Here is an 18,414-nt window from a genome sequence, read left to right as displayed (position 1 = left end):
TAGGGGCGCTGATTACTGCCCTCCCCAAAGCAGTGAGCCTGCGGGAGGAGGCGGCTGTTTGTGGGATGCAGAGAAAGGTGTTAAGTGATGGTATTTTCCAAGGAATGCCTTGTTCTTGACCTAATGGATAAAAATAATACTGAAAATGAGAAGAGGAGAAACCTTTTTCCCCCTTATATCTCTGAGTTGTTTACCCTGTTTCAGTTAGGTTTACCCCAGGTGACTTAGGTTTATTTCAACAGTGTTATTGTTATGAAATTCTTCAAAATGGTCCCGGGCTGCCAGTAATTTAAATATAATGGCCTATGCAGATTTGTTTGCAGAGGAATTGCTTTGCAGGGTTAGAACAAAGGAGGGAACATCACAAAGAACTTTGGAAATTACTTGGTGTCTCTTTTTATTGGAGGGAAGTATAGAAGGGACCTAATGTAGGTTTGACTTCTGGGGAAAACGTTTACTGGTGATTTTGTGTGGCATTTGGATATCTGTTATTCTACTTGGCCTAGTGCAAGGCTGTGTTATAAAAAACAGAAACTTATTCTACTTGGAAAGACTGGGTCCTTTCAAAGTGATACAGTTTTTTAGTTTGTAAAGTGTTGGAAATAAGTCTCTATCCTAATTTTCGCAATGTAGATTTCTTTTTTACAGCTGATGGAAGATTTTCATTTCAAAAAATGGCCCAGTAAAACAGCACGAATTGGCCTTTAGGCTTTTTGTCATTGTTAAATTAACCCAGGATTCTTACTCCGAAAATAATGTCATTAGAACAGCCACTTGAAAACAGTTAATTGGGATATTTAAATGTTTTCTACTTATTTGGTATAGTCAGTATATTTACTACAGGGAAATAGTAGACAAGTTTCGAGCTCAACCGAAATGCATCACTTTCATGAAAAAGAACCACCCTCCTTTGCCTTTCCTGCTTTTTAAAATAAACTAGCATATGTAGAAGGGTTTATGAATTTTTTAAGAGATCTGAATGTGTAGCCTAATTTCCATTCTAGCATTTTCAAGAGCTATTGTTTAAAAAGAACTATCACCTTAGTTTCAGCATGAGTGCCTTCTAGGGAGAGGCTGGCCAAGGGAACAGAAGTCCAAAGAGTTCACCAGGTGAAGATGGTCCCAGACAGGTGCAGATGGCTTCTCTTTTCATACGGGAAACTTGGAACAGCAGGTCTGGGCATAAAACTGTAGCACTTAAGATTAACAGCTTCGTTCTGTTAATCCCTTCAGTATCTTTTAAACAGACCCTACACGTACCAGGAATTTATAAATTTGTTCACAAATAATTGTTGATGCAAGTGGAAGGGGGGTGTTATAGCTGTGAACACACCAAGCCAAAATCCTTGTCCTCTTGGGGCTTCTGTCTAGTGAATTCTTTTTCTTTCATGAGCCTAGGTCCACAAAGAGCCCAGAAGGGGGGAAAAAAATCTTAGGTCTCTCTTAGAAAGCAGCTTAATTTAGATTTATTTCAGTTGATTATTATGGTCAATTAAGGAAGAAAGCAAAGAAAGGCAAGGTTTCTCAGAGGGTCCGGTGGTGGCTGGTGCTGGGTTGACAAGGAAGGAGGGTCCAGAGGAGGCAAAGCAGAGAGAGATGGGGGGAGGGGGATGGGGACAGGGTAGGGGCTGACACAGGAGGAGCTTTGAGAGATGTTTGTCACCTGAGTCCTGTCTGTCCCGGTGGTGCCCTTGGAAGTGCTGAGCACTGGGCAGTCTTCCAGCTTGTCACGGCTCCAGTCTTAACTTCAGCCTCTCCAGCAGGCATGAGGATGTACTGATGAAGGATGTACCGAAGTGGGTGGAAGAAGTGTCTGCAATGCCGGGGACACAGATAGGTGTCTTTACGTTCGAGACTTCATGGAGCCTTGAATGTGCCAAGTGCGTCGTCTGTCTGTAGGTTTGGAGCTATTTTTCTCAGAACGGACCAGAATGCTTTTTCACAGCTGAGAGAGGTGCTCCAGGGGTCCACGCTGAGTGCCCTTCAAGGACTGAAAGTTCTGTACCTCCTTTTAAAATTCTTTCATCTTTTTCTTGTCAAAATCTGACCAGCTTCAGCTTTTAATAATACACGTTTGACTGATAGCATGTTGAGTCCAACAAACCACCATGAAGCCACTGTCAGGCAGGTGCTATTTCCTATTGGTTTCCTATTGCGAGTAACACTTAAATTAGCTAGTAGCCTGTTCTTTCCCCTCCCTCTTCTCCCCTAGCTTGGGATTTGAAGTAATATCCTTTTACTCCCAGTTACTATCTATAAGGCAATCAACAAGCATATTCTACTTTATAGACGTTCCTCCCTCCTCTAATTGTTCTGATAGCTGTACCAAAATTGCTTTATCAGAAGATACAGCAAACACATGCTCTGCTTTGTTACCATTTAGTCTTAGTTCCACAGGGAAATAAGTGTTTAATGCTAGCCACTAGTCCTTATGGCCTGTCTTTCCTGACATTTTGGCTTTCTGAAGCTCATCCTCTAATAGACACCTCAGGAAGCACTCAAGGGAAGTATTTCCTGAATTATATGTTCACAGCAGCTTGTCTATAGCCTTTGCCTGTGTACTTAAAAGTCAAGTTGGCTGATACAAGTCCTTGGCCCATTTTTTCTTTGCTCAAGGATCTTTAATATTTAACTGTGTTGTATTTTGCTATGAAGTGTTGTCAAAGTCTGCTGGCAATCTGCTTTCTTCCCCCTCATGTTTAACTTGGTATGTTTTCCTAGATGTCCAAAGGGCTTTTTTACCTTCATTTTTTTAAAGTCCAGTAGTTCTATAGCATTGGCTGCTCTGGGCTGGTTTTTTTAGGGATATGATGTGCCACTTTAAGGTACAGTGTCCCTGGGTATCTGCAAGTGATTGGGTCTAGGACCCCTACAGCTCCCCAAATCCTGGATGCTCAAATTCTTTACATTAAACAGCACAGTACAGCTGGCACTCTGTATTGTGGATGTAGAACCTGCAGACACAGGGGGCCGACTATAATTTCTTCTTGGCTTTTGGAACTCCCATTATGTGTATGTTAGATCTTCTTTGCCTACCTTCTGTTTCCATCACTTTCTCTCAGTCCTTTTCATATCTTCATCATTTGTTTGAATTTAAAATTTTTCTTCCTTTCCATCTTCTACCTCTTTTAAGGCATTATTCATTTTATTTGCTCCTGTGTTCTTTTTATTTACCCTTTATTTCTGATTTTTTTTCCTTTTCTTAGTTCTTTATCTCCATTTTCAAATCTTCCTTTTCTCTATTTAGCTCATTTCTGAATTTTAAAAGTTCTGATTTAGGCCATTCTTTCTAGCTTCTTTTATAAATTTCTTTTAGCTCAGTTTTGAAATATTAGGTTATAGTTTTCATTTGTTTTGTGTTTTTCTGGCATAATTTTATTGTCTGTATTAGGGATATCATTCAGTTCCTTACTTTTTCTTTAAATAAAATATTTGGAATTCACTGCAGTTCTTTTCTGTTGTTTCACTCTGAGTCTTCCTATACTCTTAGTAGGGCCATTATAGCCTTTCTAGCTTCATGGCTCTGTAGAGAGTACCCACTTACATTGTCTCCACGAAGTGGTTAAAAAAAAAATTGGACTCTTTTATTTTCTACATCTTAAGATCTTACTTTTTTGGGGGGGTCCCTGTTCCCACCCCTATACCCATCTGAACCTTTCTTTTGCCCCATCTTCCTCATCATAGATTCATCCTCAGCAGTTTCTCCTCAGTATGGGGCTATGACCTAGTTTGTTAGTTCACAGGGATCAGACCTCCCCCACCCCCAAACATACCAGGACATCAGAAATACATGGGTCCAAATCCCCTCTGCATTTCCTAGTAAAGTGGAACCTGCAGGACCCTCTGCCAGCTTCTGTGGGTGTCCTCAGAGTGGCCCTTGAGCTTTCCAGTGTGTACCTAAGAACAGTTCTCCAAGCTGTTGGGATTTTGTCCCCACCTCCTCATACACAGGGCTCACAGGGAAACCTTAGCATGTGGGCTTGCTGTAAATGTCATCTGTGGGCTTTTGGTTCTGTTCTATTTGTCTGTTTTTATCATTGGGGTGGGTTGGGGAGATCTGATAATTATGTTGTTACCACCATCTTGCCAGAATCTATATGCACTTTTTGACATAAAATTTGTAACTTTTGGGTCTACCAAATCAGGACCAAAGTAGCAAAGTCTTGAAACATTAAATCACTAGTAGCTGCCTTTAAAAAATAATTTTCTTCCAAAATAAGTTATTAAAAAGGTGTTGTAGAGAGAAGTTAGTGGTTGTTAACTATCTGAAAAATGGTCAATTTATGGCCCTAAGCCATATTCCAAGCTTATTGTTTATGACAAAATGTAATGGTTTGAATCATCCAAGTACCAGGAAGCCCATATTCGAGCTGTTGTTTCTGAGGAAAATGTATAAAATGACAGACTTTGCCATTGTTTGTCTGGTGTGATATTCCTTGAGTTCTGAAGGAGATAGTGCTATTTTATAGTTTTAAAAGCGTTAAACCACATTTACACTTTTAATACCATCTAATAAAGATAAAATCATTACTTAATTAGGTGCATTTTTCTCTTTCAGCTTTTTTTCCCCAGTGAAGAATTTGCATATCTCTAATTATAGTCATTTGAAAAAAAATGCTGCCAGGACTTGACATAATATTAATTTAGATTTCCAAAAATACTAAATTTCCTTCCTCCAACTTGAGTTTCCTCCAATTGGCCATCGATTTAAATTATATACTAAAAGGTTGCAATTTTAGAATTGGCCCCTTTTCCCTCCTGCATTTAGGGATAGCCATTATTCCAAAGTCATATAAAGAAGTAAAACTTTCTCAGTAGGCATATTGGAAACTTTTTTTTTTTTAATTCTGGCGAATAGAGCAAGGTCATTTTCAGACATTTCCTCTTATTTTCTACGAAGAGATTGAGGAAGAAATCATTTCAGAAACGGGTTTGGTCATTAATAATTCTTTGCAAGCGGGTAGCAAGCTTAATGTATTGTTCTAAGTGAATGTCACCCAAGAAAAATTAAGGGAAAAGTCAACACTCATTAAGCAAATTGACCAGCCAAGTGTTTTGATGAATGTCGCAACAAATTTGAATAAACTAATTTTGTCCATTAGTATGCTTTTAGACCAATGTGATTGTTTTGGTCTAATTATTTTCTATTTTGTTTATTCAGATGTAGAATGGCTGCAAAATTAACTATTACAGCAATTATCTGATTAGCAATTTAGAAAATTGGTGAATGGTATCTGACGACTCACCAGGAAGCGCCTGGCATTGGAATTGGGTAGGACTGTGTGTCCTGCACACAGTCGAAGGAGAAGCCTGTGCTCTTTTCCCTGTTTCTCACCCACTGCAAAGGGGAACCCAGGGTTAGCCTGGGCTGCGGACCTGGGCTCTGGGCACTCGGGTACTGTGCACCAGATTGAGGTCTCATGTGCTGCAGAAGTTGTGTTTGCCACCCAGTGTCACTATTCCGGAGTCCTGTAGCTGTGACTGGTGAATTCTGCCACATTTCCCACTTCTAAAGCTGGGGGATTCGAGAAATCTGTGCCCGAGTGGCTGCCAAGGCTTGTCAGGGGGACCCAGTGCGAGGCCGATTTCTAGGTGTAAAAGCCAGGCAGATCCGCTCACTCAAGAAAATCTGTTTTTGCAGGTTTGCTTTGAGTTCCAAGATACAGATTCTGGTGAAAAAAATTTTTTTGCTGCATTAATGCCACGGGTTGCCCCTGGTAGCTGACTGTCTTGTGGGGGAGGGGATAACTGGTCCTCCAAGTGTGGTCCTGGACCTGCAGCTGCAGCATCGCCTGGGACTTGTCTGAAGGGCAGACTCTCCCTTCCCACCCCAGACCTGCTGAAATCGGAGACTAGGAGCAGGGCCCTGCGGTCCCTTTTCCCAAGCCATCCGGGTGATTCTGGTACAGGCTCAAGTTTGAGAACGACTGGTCCAGGGTGCAAACATTACTGGGCTTGTTCGCAGCATTGGGCTGTGGTCATTAAAAAGTCAAAGCTTCGGTGGCCTTTTGCATGTCAGATGAGGGTGCAGTTCTCAGTTCTCTTTCTGTTGCATTAAAAAGATAGAGGCTTCGGTTGGTCCCGACTGGAAAACAGACAATCGCAGTGCGTGGGACAGTGCCTCGGTAGAGGCTGCAAGGGCCATCGGAAAACATGCACGTGGCGAGGGGTGGAGGATGGGGTGGAGAGGGGACAGGAAGGCCCCCCCCAGGTGGTATTTTAAAAGGACAAATATGATCAGGTACCTCTCTGATTAAAACCTTCTGGAGACTTCCCAGTGCTCTCGGAATAAAGTCTGTCCATGTAGAGCCCAGCTAAGGCCTCCAGGGGTCTCTTCTTGATCTCCATTTTGCACATGGTGCCTGCCACATCCTTTGCTTTCTGTGCTTTCCTCACTCTTTCAAGGTGTCCTTGCTCCTTCAAGCTGCAGGAGCCACTCTGCCTGCTGCCGGGCACACTGCATTTCTCCCTGGTCTCAGTGCGTTCAGATCCCAGCTCGCATGTTTCCTTTGTAGTCCTTTTTGACCTCCCAGCAAAGGTCAGGCCAGCTCTCCCTGTACAGTGTACTTCTGCACACTCTTCACATTGTAATTCTATAATTGTATAATTATTGGTTTATTGCTCACCGGTGGAGCTAAATACACATTCCAGGAGGGGGAGAGACCCTGCTTTGTTCGCTGCTGCCCCAGGGCCCAGCACCTGGCAAACATTCAAGAAAAAATTTCAGATAAATGAATGAATGGTGGGGGAGGAACCCCCCATCTTTATTCCTAGGACACGTGGGCTGGATAATATATGCAGTTCCATGGAGATGTCATCTGATGAGTTTTATTTTCAGGAGCGGTTGTCACCACCATCTAATCCTCCTGGAAAGTCAAGTCCCTTGCACCGCGGCAGCAGAATCTCATAATTTGGTTTTCATTGGGGGTCTGACCTGTGGGACAGCCAAGAAAAATAATCTTGAGTATGATGCTTCCAGGGATCCGCGAAAGGAGAGAAATCCACTGACCTTGAAGATGTTCATAATATACGAGCCAGAAACCAGCAGCCCGAGTGGTAGAGGTGGCACCTGGGAAGTTTCCAGGGAACTGACTGTTGTCCCTCATCCCCTCAGGGCTTCTGGGAAGACGTGTCTGCTCTGTTCACAGTTAATGTTGGGGCACCCTCTTGGTCCCCACCCACTTTCAGATCTATTTGATAGAACAGAGGTGCACAAATTTTGGTCAGTTTGTCTTGGCCTGGATAAAGCTAGGGGTTTTCATTCCTATTCTGGAAGGTGACAGCATGTGAATTACCTCCCAGAGGTGGCAGCTTCAAAGTGGGGGCATTTGCCTCAAATCAGAAGCTAAATCAGCCTTGCTGATAATTAGTGGAAGTGTTGGCAAATAGCACACATGGGTGTAATTTATAAAAATACGTATATTGAGAACTAGGGCTCAAATTCTTTTTAAAGATGGAGGTTTTAGGATCTAGAGTGGCTTGTGGCAATCTTTCTTGATAGAGGAACTGGTCTGCTGACTGTTTGCCAGATGGATTGTTGTGTTTGTTTTACATTTGGGGCTCAGCATACTCTCTTACACCTACTGTAAACTCCTGTCAGATTAAGTGAACGTAATCAATGCAGAAAGTTTTAGAACAAATGACATAAACACTATTTCTCACTCGTGACCATTTATTGAGTGCAAGGTAGGTATGGGATTTAGAGATAATGTAAGGATCCTGATGTATCTCACCCCCAATTTATAGATGTCAAAACTGAGGCTTGGAGAGGTCAGGGGACTCAGCTTGGAATCTCCAAAACCCACACCTTTTTCTATATTCTTGTTTTTTCCCTTGCTCATCCAAGCTCAGAGAAGCACCATAATCTACAGTCTCTGAGCTGGTTTCTAAACTTTGAAAGATTGCTGAATAATGTTACAAAAGTTGCAAGATTAATACAAAGAACTCCAGGATACCCTTCACCTAAACTCTCTGATTATTAACATTTTGCCACATTTACTTCGTCCATGTATATACATATTATTCTGACCTGTTTGAGAAGTTGCTAACATGCCCCCCGAAACACCACGTGAGTCTAAGCCTTGGGTTTGAGGAGAATATTGAGGCCACCCAGACTGAGTTCCTTCTTCTGCCCCCCACCCATGTGGTCTCCCCCACTGTCCCGTGCCTCTAGGGTGGGGCCTGGCTTCAGGAGGGACACGTGCTCACTTTTGCCCTCAGCCCTAGTCCCATTCCTTGAAATTCAACTTGGACCTTAAAACCCACCCCCTGCCTTCCTGGAACCTGGCTCTGTCTAGCACCTGACAGACAGAACCTCTTCCATGGCAAGATAATATAGGCAATATAAAGGGTCTCCCTGTATGTTTCTACCTGTTCAGTGAAAAAAAAAGGGGAGGATGGGGATTTGCCCCAATTTGTTATCCAGGGCTGCAGCTAAATTGTTTGGCCCCTGCTAATTCAAGTCTCTCTGCAAGACAGTCGACAGTGTTGGTAACCTTTTTCTCTGGCAACTGATTCAGATAAAATTCATTTTTTAAAAAATGAATGCTTTTATTTTTACTTCCTTTGTTTTAAACCAGCCCTGTGGCTATAAAACTTCATTTTGAAAGTGGAAATAGAGGGAAAAACATTCTGCCCACTCTGGGTATGGGATAGAGGGGAAGGTGTGATTTCCCTTTTCTGACAGGTCTATTAAAAGAATTTATAGTGTATAATCACTAGAAAATGTATTGGTTTGCCCATTATGGTGAAAGTTAGCTTAAATATCTACTTAAGCCAAGTATTATTCCGAGCATATTTCAGAGCTAGTAAATCAGAAGCCTTTCAAAAATGTAGATCACATTTGAAGGCAGTGTTTAAAAAGTGCCTCAGGAAAACAACCCAAAGGTCAGGATAAATGGATAAAAGAAAATGTGATATATACATACAATGGAGTGTTATTTAGCCTTAAAAAGGAAATTCTGACACATGCTGCAACTTAGATGAACTTTGGAGACAGTATGCTGAGTTAAATAAATGAGACACAGAAGGACGCATATTGTGTGGTTCCACTTATGTGAGGTCCCTGGAGTAGTCAGATTCATAGAGGCAGAAAGTAGAACAGTTGCTCTCAGGGGTGCAGGTGGAATGGGGAGTTACTGTTCCTGAGTAGGTGCGGAGTTTCACTTTGGGATGATGAAAATGTTCTGGAGATGGATAGTGGTGATGGTTGCACAACATTGTGAATACTTATTGCCACTTAATTGTAAAACTGAAAATGCCTGAAATGGTAGATTTTGTGTTATGCCTATTTTACTACCAAAAAAAATGTTTCTTAAATGCCCCAGTTGGCATATATCTATGTTCGTGACTGTCGATGTTGACCAGACAATCCCTTGCCTTTTTGTTTTGTTTTGTTTTTATTTGGGGAGCGGTAATTAGGTTTGTTTGTTTATTTTAATGGAGGTACTGGGGATTGAACCCAGGACCTTGTGCTTGCTAAGCATGTGCTCTACCACTGAGCTCTACCCTCCCCTCCTCACCCTTGCTTAATGGTACCATACCTGATGTCATTAGAATGAGATATATAGAATTAGTACTGGAGCTTAAGGGTGTCACATCGTTTTATTTCTTGAAGGTTTCATTTGCCAGTAACACCACCTTATGTCCCCTTCTGAGCCTGGGAATTGGCATTTTGCAGAATTCTCAGTTTCCTGCTTGGAGGAAATGGCATGGTGATGAGTCCAGTTGGAGCGCTCGTTGCCCACACTCCACCACATGTGTCCAGGACAATGCTAACCTGCGGGCAGTTTGCACCCGACCAGCTCCTGCGGAATTTCTGTTGAGCCTTGCAGCCAGGAGGGCCTGCTTGGAGGTGAGACCCACCGAGGCTTCGTGCTCCGTAGGTCTGAGGTGAAGCTGGTCTTCGACGAGTGTGGCCGACCTTCTCCACGGTCTTCTTCCCCTGTTCCTTTTCACTTTATTTTTTAGTTGTTGTTAAGTCAAGAAAGTTAATGTTGAAAGAAGCCAAGAGCTACCCCCTCCCCTACCCCCCAACCTCACCAACAGTGCAGGTCTTGCCTGGGTGATGATTGGATTGAGACCCTCTGCTTGTTACCTGCTTCTTAGTAAGTGCTTTCCAGAACTCAAAACATGGAAATCAACATATTTACAACAGGAGTTGTGCTGGGCTTTGGGAAAAACCTACTGAAAATGAGGAAGTTCCTCTTTTCTGCTGCAGGGATGAATCCTAATACATTGTGCTAGTCACATCCAGACCTTATCTGACTCCTCAAAGACCCACTTCATAATGGCCCTACATATCTTTGTCTGAGATCAAAAGGGGAAGTCCTGCTTCCTCAAACACTGGGTTGTATTTTTCTTAGGATGAGTGAGTAGGAAATGTATTAAGTAGCCCTAGGAAAGCCTTTGCTGCTTGGGGATGTATGCGTATCTAGAAGTTTTGCAGAATAATAAGCTGAAAAGGATCCTTTCAGTGTTGAATGGGTGATACGTGCATCTTCACACTTGTTACTTACTCACTTTATAAGACGTAAGAGCCAGAGATCAAATTTTATGTTTAGGCCCTTAGTCTAATTCTGTTTTTAAATGGAAGTTTAAAAACAAAGTAAGTAACTACTATATATAAAATAGATAAACAACAAGATCCTACTGTATAGCACAGGGAACTGTATTCAGTATCTTGTAGTAACCTATAATGAAAAAGAATATGAAAAGGAATATATGTATGTATATGTATGACTGAAACATGATGCTGTGCACCAGAAATCGACACAACATTGTAAACTGACTATACAATAAAGAATATAAGAAATGAAGAAAAAGAATATAAGAAGTGAAAAATGAAAAAAAAGAAAAAAGTTATATCATAAGAGAATTAGTGCTATTCATTTTTGGCACAAAGAGTTGAGTACCTTTTATGTCCAGCTACTGGATCTTTATAAAGCGTTGCTTATTTTGACCCTTTTATGGCCTAGGTACTTGATGACAGATCCTAGAACCTTAGAGCTTTTGATAGCTTCTTTTTACTTTTTCAGAAGAGGAACCAGGCCTAAAACCTAAGGGACTTGCTCAAGATGTAGAATCCAGAATTTCTCTGTGTCCCCACCATTACATTTTTTCCTTTATATCCTTCACCAACTGCTTCAGAGCAAAAATATGCAGTTACATACTTTATCTAAAATGTACAAATAGTAAATATCTTAGCAGACACCAAACAATTAATAATTTTGCTCATTACCTCCAACCTGAGAAAAGCTTTGACAGATGTCCTTGCAAAGGCATTTATTGGAGACTTGGCTCCTTGCTGCTGAGTCCCCTTAGTAAGTTTCCTTAGAAGTCTGCAGAACATCTAACATCCCCTTGATCTTGGGTGTGCTTTTCAGAAAGCAAAAGCAGCCCAAGGGCATCTTCTCTTGCCACCAGATGGCATGCTTGTGAATGGAGAACTGATGGAAAGAGGGGAGTTGAGGGTTCAAGTGCAGGGAAGCTCCCAGTTGGGCAGTTTTGAAGGAATCTGCATGGGATGCTCTTGCTTTATAGCAGAGAACGAAGCCTGCGTGATTTGTCCGAGGATCACAATAACCGTCAGGAAAGCGGAAAATGCAAATGCTACAGGAAAGCTATGATCAACACACGTGATATTAGTGCTGGGTTTGGCCATGTGGTTAAGGCAGAAAGTAGAGGGGCTGACCTGGCCCCTGGGAGGAAACCGCTTTCAGGAGCTGAGGCAGGAAGGGCCCAAACCACAGGTGAATCCACCCAGGATGGAAGCCCGCAGAAGAGTGAGCTGATGAGGAGGTGAGAATGGGATGGCGTGGCCTGACCCTGCCTCCCCAGTGAAGGGCCACCCCAATTTGTGCTGGGACATCTCTTTCTAGCACCAGGGAGCTTCAGATACTTGTGGGACTGTGGGACCCACATGTAGTATCACAGCTCCTTTGTGCCATGGTTATTTTCCTAAAAAGAGCAGGTCCAAAGAAAGAGGGGCTTAAAAATAGGGTTTTCACCCTGCCTTTGGTGCCTTCTACCCCAGATGGGCTCATGCACCTGATGGCCGCATTCATCAGCCTTTGAGGTCAGGCGGTGATGGCCTAGGTGCCTCCAGCTGTGCTTAGTGGCCTTCTCTGCTCCTCTCTGTTCCTGCCTCCCACTCCTTGTTCTCCTTTCCCGCCTGCTTCTGTGCATACTCACCCCCCAGCTTTTCATGTGAGCCCTATGGGAGCTTCCGTGTCTCTTCCACTTCACCCTTAGCCACTGCCTCCCCTGCTCACTGACTTCAAGAGTCCTCCCTTCTCCTTTCCCTCTCCTCCCTACCCCCTCCCCCTCATCTCCCTCTCCTCGACTGGTCCTGAGGTCACTGTCCCCCAAGAGCACATGAAGTCAAAGCTCCTGTCCCCCCACATCCCACAACTGTGGTACTGCTGGAGATTCTGGTGGGACTGGCAGGGGGTCAGGCTGGGATGTCAGGGTTTCCAGCGTGCAGCCAGGGTGGCAAATGAGGGCTGTAAGTTCCACGAGTCTCCATCCCTCCTCGCTGCCGTCAGTGACGAATCCTGTGTGCTGAAGTCTTTGGGACTGGTTCTCTGCCCTTTTCTGCTCCCCTGCCTGCTGCCATGTCCTCTGAGATCCTAGCATCCACCTAGAAGTCCCTCTGCACCATTCTAATCTGGAATTTGCTGGTTCTCCCTTAGCAGTCGAGTCATGGCCATCTCTGCCGTACTCCAGCCACCTTGGGCCTTGTCATTTCCTCCTCAGCCCCTGTATTCTTTGTAGTCTGCACTCCCTCCCTGGATGATTTCATGGACACCCCTGGCTACCACTCCCACAGACACCCCGTGTGTGCTGGTGAGTATGTTTGTGGCCCTAATCCACCTCCCCAACTCGATTTGCAATAACTTTCAGCTGCCAGCTGCTGGTTCAAATGCCCCTAAATCAGTTTTCCCCCTTCCAGTCTGTTGGCACCCCATCTTCCCATCACCTCAGCCAAAAATAGTGGTGTTTTCTCTCTTTTCTTGCTTCCTCACTGCCCAGTTCCAACCCATTCCGAGGCCCTGTCCTCAGCTAGTAAACACCCATCCCTTCTGTCCATCCCCACACCTCTGGCTTATTCTCTTATCAGCTCTGGTCTGAATTTAGTTGTCTCCTACCTGTCCTGGTCACTAGTCCTTCACTGCTCCTGTTGGGGTTCCCCCCACCCCAGGAAACATACACCCATAACTCCGCATCAGGGCAGCCTCACCTCTTCACCCTGACAAAGGAAGCCCTACTGGGTCTCTAGCCTCACACCTCGATGCCGCGATGATTCTGATGGTACCATCTCTAAGCACGCACCTTGCTATTTGTGTGACATTTGCTCTTGTGGTCCCCCACCTGCTAGATCTTCTCTGCCTGCAGCCTGGCCAGGTCACACACATCTTTTAATTTGAGCTCTGGGAATCCTTTCTGACCCCTCCTCTTGCCCACCTGCTCTGTTGTCCTATTTGCCTGGGCCTGCTTCATTGTACAGTAATTATCTGTGTGAGTCCATCTTCCCGACTGGGCTGCTCTGGATTCCTGGTCCCCAGCCCCACCCAGGCCAAATGGTAGGAGCTCAATTACCGTTTCATCAATGAAGACATGTTTCAGAAGTGCTTGCTTTGTTACTGAGCTGTCTCTCTTTGCCACAAATGACTAACACGCCAGCTTTTCTTCCTCTATCCTTCAGTCCCTTCTGTCAATTAGTTCATAATCTTTAGACCAATGTTGAAATATACTTAAGGAGCTGCTTTAAAAAAAAAAACAAAAAAAAAAGCTGTGCTACAGGAAGTCTTTGTTATTTTGTGATTTTAAACTGACTTTTAAATGGCTGATCATTTTACGATGGTCTCTGGCTATTGCTTGAAACCGTCTATTGTCTTGAATATTGAAACAGATTGTGTCTAATCACTAAATATCCTGGACCTAATGTAGTACAAAGACCTGGCGTGCAGAGAGAAAATTTCGTTTATTTTTAAAAGCTAAGTACAAATTTGCATTGTGCCAAGGACTTACCTTTTCAGGCCCTGAACATAGGAGTATTGTGATGAGAGACTTAAAGGGTAGTGAGGAGATTGTCCCAGTTACTTGTTATTTACCTCCTGTCAAACCCAAATGGATTTTAACAATGAGTTCTACCCATTTGAGTACTTCAAATCTGTATATTACAAGATTAAAGATACAGCTGAGCTTTTCTTTTACCCAGAAAATCCTTCGGAAATAGATTTGTGAATTGAAATTCATGTGACCCATTTAAGACTGTTCTCAAACTTGTCCATGGAGGTGCTTTTAAAAGTTGAAGGCAGTAGGGATTTGGATGGTGGTGTTTGGGAGTATGTAGTTTTGAGGCAGTTTAACTTCTTTGAAAACTTGTGTTTTTTTTTCCCCTGAAAAATTTTCTTTCTTTCTGTTTTATGATACGTAATATACTATAAAAGAATGTTTACACTTGTTTGCCACTGAGTGAAACTGACCTTCAAGGAGACAGTTAGCAAACATCCTAGATCAGAAAAGCGCCGCTCTGTAGGATGATGTCCCAAATTGTCTTCCCGTGTCCTGCACCCCTGCATCTCCCGTATGTCGTCATTCCTTCTCCCAGCACGTCATGTATTCCTGGTGCCCTGTGATCCTTTGAGGCTGGAGATGGGTCCAGGCCTTGCTTTGGAGTCTGAGAGCTCACAGTTTGGGTGTGGGTGGGATGGGGTCCTCATAGGATGCACCTTTGCTCAAATACACTTACAGACAGAGACACATGCAAACACACAAAGTCTTGACTCACCTCTTACGCCCCCCCCCCCCGGAGCTTTTCATCATCCTTTTGGGCAGAATAATAGCTGCCTCTTTTGAGTCTTGGGACATGCTTGCCCCCTTTCAGTACTTTTATTTCATGTACGTTGGATTTGTCTCCTACACAGGGCTGAATTCCCTGTCGGCATCTAGCTCACTACCATAGTCATAATTATGCAGCAGACGCATGTTGAAATAGAAGACTTCTTAATGGTTTTGCTGGCGTGTCCTCACTGCAGTGGAACGGGGGCCATGCTGGGACCCTCCGTGGCACGGGGGCCATCCTGGGACCCTCCATGGCACGGCTTCCTTCACAGTGGATTCACTCTCTCCCTACTACTGGGCAAGAGCATTTTTTAGGACTCGTGTGGTTTTCACTGAGCTCATACCCCTCTCCCCCAGCTTTATTCTATTTCCAGTATCATCTACTTGTTTTTAAAGCCTCATGGGTGTTGGGGCCAATTACTAGGATCCTTCCGTCTTGATTTTTATCTAGTTTATTCCTATGGGAATGTAGAAGTATGTCAGAAACAGTAGGATGTACAAACCATTAGCTTTTTTATTACAAATTGCGGTGAAAGAGTATGTGAACCAAAGAGTAGCTGAACTACAATGGAGCTTTGAGTTTTGCCTTAGTCACAGCTCCACTTCCCCAAAACCAGAGTAAGTCTCTCTACGTGGGTTTTCTTCCCCACCATCATTTTGCCTGGTTCCTTATATCTGCGTCCAAAGAGGAGAAGGTTTTGAAATGACTTCCTTACTTTTAACCCCGGCTATAAATCCAGTCTTTGCACCTTTAGACACTTGAGAAAGATGTAACAAGTTGAGGAGGACAGTTGAGACTCAAGATTGAAGTAACAGTTGACATGGTCCAACCATTACCAAAGGTGATTGGGGCACACTCCATGCTCAAGAAAGTCACCCCCATTTACACAGATCATTAAGAACCTTCTACTGTAGAAGCCCAGTCTAGACTCAGATCACGGAAAATACAGGCCTACCTTGAATGGTTTATTTTTGCTTAGAAGAAGAAAGGTGGATAGCTTTTTTTTTTTTTTTTTTGGATGGAGAAGCAGAATCTTTTTTCTCTGAGTTTGGGTTGACTGATGGGAGTTCTCAGGGAGTCTGAGCTGCTGCCCTCACCATAAACCACACCCACAACGCAAGGTCTGCAATTTTTAATTTCAGTTTCCTTAAACGTAGTGCTTCTGAGACAGTCGGATGCAGAATCCCCCTGTGTAAATGAATTGGAGGCCCTCCCCCAATCTTCCAGTGTTTAACCCACATTTAATTGGAAGTACCTGTAGTCTTTTTTTTTTGGTTGAGCCACTAAGTTACACTTATGAAGTGGGTTGCTTGGTTATCAGAGAATTAACAGCTCTCCCCCAACACATACACACACTCATATTTCATCAATTTTCGTAACTTGTACTTAGTTTATCTATAATACAGTATCAAGTCCAACTTCCATAAACAGGTTTGAGAATAAAACCAAAGGATGCAGATGGTGTGAGAAGAAAAGCAAAGATGTGTGGGAGAAAAACTAGTAGCCTTGAGCATCGGGGTCTCTTGGCCAATAGTCAGTGTGGTTAAAACTTCTAGGTTATTCAGCCCAGAGGATTAGAAGAGCTTCTGTTATGAAAACCTACTTTGTATACGGTAATAGAGAGCTGGGAAGAAAGATGCTGTTGATGCCTGCAAGCACCACTATGTGGAACAAATAAAAATAATAACTGGTAATTTTTTAATGATGTAATTTAAGATAAACGTGAGGGGCTAACAGAAAGAGCTGAGGTGGCTGAAAACACCTGGGCCTTGAAGAGTTGTTGATTTTTTTTTAATTTTAGTTTTTTTTTTTAATTGTGGTAAAATATACATACTTTAAAATGTACCATTTTTAAGTGTCTAATTCAGTGCCATTAAGTACATTCACAATGTTGTGTAATCATCACCATATCCATTTCTAGGACTTTTTTTTTTTAAATCATCCCAAGCAGAAACCCTGTACCCATTAGACAATAACTCTCCATTTCCTCCTTTCCTTAGCCGTTGGTAACCTCTACCTCTATCCTACTTTCTGTCTCCATGAATTTGCCTCTTCTTGGTACTTCATATATGTGGAACCATACAGTATTTATCCTTTTGTGTCTGGCTTATTTCACTTAGCTTAATGTTTTCAAAGTTCATCCATTTTATTGTAGCCTATGTCAGAATTTCATTCCTTTTTATGACTGAATAATATTCTGTTGTATGTGTATTCCACATTTTGTTTATCCATTTATCTGTTGATGGACAGTTGGGTTATTTCCACCTTTTGCACCTTTTGGCTATTGCGAATAATGCAGCTATGAATGTTGGTGTACAAGTATCTGTTTCAACCAGTTAAAGAGGTTACAGAGCATATGTTGGTATTTATCTTGAGCTCTTGTTAAAATCTTGCATTGTCAACTGTTCATAAGTTCCCCTTTCCTCTCTTGTTTATGCTCCTTGAGAGCAAGGACTGTCTCCTGGGTTCAGCACTTAGCAAGATACATGGAAAATATTTGCTGAATAGGTCCTGGAGTTCCTAGCCCAGAGCAAGCCATCGTTCACTATCACTTGGTCCCCAGAATGATGGGTTTTGCCTTTTACCATTTTGGTGGTGATGGGGTGCTCATTAATTAACATGTGTGCAGGGGACAGAAAATAACTTAGTATTTTTATTAGCCAAACATAATTAAGGGAAGTGCATTTCTAATGCAAAGGGTCCTGATATAGATAAAACCCAATTCAGCAAACATTTGTTGAGAACTTGCTATGTACCATATTTCAAAATGTGTGATCCCAGAGCAATTTCAAATCTCAGTTGGAATAACTTATTGGTCTTGATTTTTAACTATAATAAAGGTATATATACACATACACACATACACATAATACATCTTTTTACCATGAATCTCTAGACTTCTTTTTATTGTGAGAACATTATAACAACATTCAAGAGAGTTTGGAAAAAAAGAATCATATCTACAGTCCCACTCTTGATATAAGCTCTATTTTCATTTTATAGTGTGAGTTTGAGGGTTGAACTTGTACATAGTTTATTTTGAAAACAGAACCGTGAATGCATCTGGTGGCGATTATTTTAAAAATGTATTATTTTTTAAAACTCTAGGAGTAAAGCTTAACTAGTGATCTCCAATTTGGAGGTGCCTTGTTTGGAGGTACCCATAGTAGTTTTAATGGATGAATTAAACCTTCCTTATTTTAGTGGAGCCACAGAGTGGACATTTGTCCTCTTTGGGGGATAGGTCAATGGACTATTGGCATCTCTTTCCGGGCTTGGGTGTTTAGGAAGCTGTCCTTCCTTCAGTCTTTTATATGTTCAGGGATTGAAGGGAGTCTTTTGATGACTATGTGAGTACAATGATCCTTACTCTGAGGGTCCTAAGACCTTGGAGTAAGCAGGGGGGTAGGGTCTAGATGTAGACCAGCATGGTGCATCAGTAGAAGCCAAATGGGTGATGGGGCTGAGCATGTTGGAGGGATTTAGTGGGGACAGGTAATCATGACCTAGGGTGGTTAGGCAACAACATCCATGAGGACTGGGCTTTCCACGTGGCGACAAGATGT

At 42.8% G+C, this 18,414-nt stretch overlaps 1 protein-coding gene across 5 annotated transcripts in view; it reads left to right on the top strand.

Annotated features, from left to right (window-relative positions):
- The window catches only part of KIT (KIT proto-oncogene, receptor tyrosine kinase), a 77,589-nt gene that overhangs the window by 10,193 nt on the left and 48,982 nt on the right, over positions 1 to 18,414 (top strand). The window contains exon 1 of one of the 5 annotated variants that reach the window (XM_072943756.1): positions 9,728 to 9,853. The exons of the other annotated variants lie outside the window; for them this stretch is intronic. The gene's annotated coding sequence lies outside the window, so the exon portion shown is untranslated. Of the gene's footprint in view, positions 1 to 9,727; positions 9,854 to 18,414 lie in introns of those variants that run through there. 5 annotated transcript variants of the gene reach the window in all.

This window comes from Vicugna pacos, chromosome 2, assembly GCF_048564905.1.
Source record: "Vicugna pacos chromosome 2, VicPac4, whole genome shotgun sequence".
NCBI lineage: Eukaryota > Metazoa > Chordata > Mammalia > Artiodactyla > Camelidae > Vicugna > Vicugna pacos.
This window is presented reverse-complemented; position numbering and strand designations above follow the sequence as displayed.